The sequence below is a fragment of the Benincasa hispida genome, chromosome 10 (assembly GCF_009727055.1).
Source record: "Benincasa hispida cultivar B227 chromosome 10, ASM972705v1, whole genome shotgun sequence".
NCBI lineage: Eukaryota > Viridiplantae > Streptophyta > Magnoliopsida > Cucurbitales > Cucurbitaceae > Benincasa > Benincasa hispida.
The window spans coordinates 29,713,505-29,717,384 of NC_052358.1; positions in this window are offsets into that span (position 1 = coordinate 29,713,505).

The following is a 3,880-nucleotide window of genomic DNA, read 5'->3' on the forward strand; positions in this document are numbered from 1 at the left end:
GGTAGAGGGAGAGGAGGAGAAGAGATCGTATACAACGATCAAGCAAGTGAGAGAAAGACTCGTCTATCGTATAGACAAAATGCTTGATCGTTTAGATGAAGCATACGATCGTGTAGGAAAAGCTAAACGATCATCTATATGATCGTTTAGTACTCGGGCGCTAAACGATCATTTAGTAAAAGATAAGCAATCGTTTAGTAAGTAGCGCACGCGGGTGTAAGTGATCGTTCAGTAAACAACACTATCGTATAGGCTCTGATTTACTAAGCGATGACTCTCTAAAATCGCAACACACCGTGAGCTATTTAAGCGTCTCAAAACGATTTCTTCTTAATCATTAGTTACAAAAAAAGAAGAGATGCTGACGAATTATCCCATAACTGTCCAATTAATAAATAATAAATATAATCACATTATATTCATAACCTATGGTTTAATATCATATATTAACCACAATATTTTTCCTCCACTAGATATAAATAATATTTATATCCAATTTCCTTCAAATTAATATATCTCATACATAAAGTCAATTATATCATAATATAATTAACTAGTTCAATTATATCATATATAATCGAACTCCCTCTTGTCAATTTGAACATTTTCAAACTGACCCAAAAACTGATTCTCAACTTGTATCTAAGCTATCAAAGGGCACTTATGAACCTATGGCTCGAAGCTCTAATGGTATTGTGAGTAAATGACTAAACTCTTTAGCTACGATATCCACCATCCGTTAACTACCAGACATTCCACTAAAGACCTAAAGCTGAACTCTTCTTATCACAGATAATTTCTATGTCCATGGGATATAACCAATCATCAGTACGATGACCCTTCAAAGATGCTCGTAAGTATAGCTGGGCTGATTTACCGTTTTGCCCCTGTAGTTACATCTTACTCCTTAAGTACCACTGATCCCTCTAATGAACAATACAACATTGTCCTACTATGTGTGAACACCTCTTGGGCGATGAGAAGGTGTGTGGCACCACATCGTTCAAGCCCCAAGATCAATCCTTAAGGGAGTAATCTATCTACTTACCCCTACTTCAGGTAAGGAGTGAACTTTATCTTGTGAGCTGAGTTCCCAGCTCCCAAATCAAACAAATCCTCAAAGTGGTAGGTTTTGAGTCGGCGCTCTGGCCACTCGTATCCAATAAAATCAAAGGACCGCCCTCAATGGCAGGAATTCCCAACTCACTAAGAATTGAGGTCATTTACCTATGGTCATCCTAGTGAAGTGAAGTCTCTATCATGAATGGGGTTATATGACGAGATGTTAACACTTTGTGGTCAGGTCTTATACAAACTCTTTGTATAGGACGCCCCCGCTCGGACGTCCGCAATGAATGATCAGGATCAGATCATCTGTAACAAGTCACAAACACTTGTAACTATTCTACAAAGCGAGCCGCATCCGTAGCGTTACCAAGATAAAAGTTTTCTTCCTATATCCATATAGGACATACCATTTTTGGTTGTCACTTAAGACATGATCCACTTGTATGTCACCACATACATGCTTAAGTTATATAATGACAACCGGAGATTATTGGTTTTTGGTAAAGTAAATAAAAACATCCAATTGGAAAAGTAAAAAAGTGAAGTAAATATCATATATTATACATCACAAACGTTCGTACAAAATGTGTTTATAAACTACGGGACACGAGACTTAGGGCATCATCCTCAACAATCTCCCACTTGTCCTAAAGCGAGTGAGGTGTACAAAAACTAGTACAAAAACAATAAACTAAGGCACTAAGGCTCGTATAATAAAATCTCCCATTTGCCCTAGTCCAGTCGCAGGCGGGCCCCGTAGACTCATGCTCTGAAGGTGACCCTCAAAACACTGTAGCCATGAGAGCCTTCGTAAACGAGTTAGAGGATGAAGGTGATGATGATTCAAAGTGAGTAACCTTGTTTAATCTTGTTCCCATGAGCCATTGTAACGTCCTCGTTGCGAAAGATTGATTTAATTGAAGATTCCAATCTGTTACGGCTCTGATTTTCACAATAGAGAGTGATGGGCCTAGACATATCTAGAACAGCTTCCAGCTCTATCAAGAACTTCCTGAGCCAGACGACTTTTTTAGTAGCTTCACAAGCTGCTACGTACTCGGCCTCCATCGTGGAGTCGGTGATGCACCCTTGCTTAGTGCTCTGCCATACTACAACTCCTCCGTTAAGAGTAAAAACTGACCCTGAAGTGGACTTTCAAGAGTCTTTATCACTTTGAAAGTCAGAATCCGTGTATCTAATAAGGATAAAATCCCTAGACCCATACACGAGCATGTAGTCCCTCGTTCTCCAAAGATACTTGAGGATGTTCTTAGCTGTGGTCCAGTGACCTTGACTTGGGTTTAGACTGATATCTACTGACTATTCCTACAACATAGTAGATGTCTGGCCTAGTGCAGAGCATTGCATACATCAAAACTGCCAACGACAGATGCATATGGGACCCATCTCATCTCCTCAAACCTCTTGAGGCGTCTTAGGACACATGTCCTTAGACAAAGTAACTCCATGCCTGAATGGCAGTAGACCCCTTTGGAGTCCTGCATTGAGTACTTGAGTAAGATCTTGTCAATATACGATACTTGAGACAACGCTAACATTTTTTTCTTACGATCCCGAAAAGATCTATATATCCAGAACAAACTGATCCTCTCCCAAATCTTTCATTTGAAATTGGGTCACTAGCCAGTTCTTAACTGCAGTCAGTAGACCTACATCATTCCCAATGAGTAGTATATCGTCTACATACAACACTAAGAAAATTACTGAATTGTTGTCGATCTTTTGTAAACACAAGGTTCATCAACGTTGTGGTCAAAGCCATAAGATTTGATCGCAGTATCAAACTAAATATTCCAAGATCGAGACGCCTATTTCAGCCCATAAATGGACCGATTCAGTTTATAAACTTTTGCTCTTGACCTTAGGCAATGAATCCTTCAGGTTGCACCATGTAAATAATCTCTTCAAGATTGCCATTCAGAAAAACCGTCTTGATGTCCATTTTCCAGATCTAATAATTATAATAAGCGGCAATGGACAGGAGGATGCAGGTCGACTTTAACATGGCACAAGTGAGAAAATCTCCTTATAGTCGACTCCCTCCACTTGGGTATAACCCTTTTACCACAAGTCGTGCTTTGAAGGTTTGCACCTTTCCATCAGTACCCCGTTTGCGCTTGTAGATCCATTTATAACTTATAGGTCTTACCCCATCAGGCTGATCTACAGATCCCATACTGAGTTGAAGTACATCGACTCTATCTCGAGATTTATGGCTTTGACCCATTCATCCCGGTCAACATCCTCCATTGCCTTTTGATAAGACAACAGATCCTTAATGTCGCCATCTGCTACCATAGCTAGGATTTCTGTGAAACCCAGATAGCGATAAGGCGGGTTTCTAACCCTCCCACTACGTCAAGGTTTCCTCAATTCTAGAGGTGGAAACGACCTACCAGGTAAAACTATCATCAACAACTCTTGTTGATGAAACAGGTCATTCAACAACTCTTGTTAAAGTTTCAGTAGTTTCGTTGAAAAGCTCACGTAACACGACTTTACTACATGCTCCTTGATATGATCCTCCTCCAGGAAAGTAGCGTTCATAGAAACAAACACCCTGTTTTCAGACGAATCATAAAAGTAAACCCTCGTGTACCTTTGGGGTAGCTTACAAAGAGGCACAACCTCAACCGTGGTTCCAACATCTTGGGATTTGCCTCCAAGAACTGTGCTGGGAAACTCCATATGCGGAAGTGACGTAAACTAGCTTTAGGCCTATTCCACAAGTTCCAAAGGTGTTCTCACAATACTATTGGAAGAAACACAGTTAAGTATTGTATACTGCAGT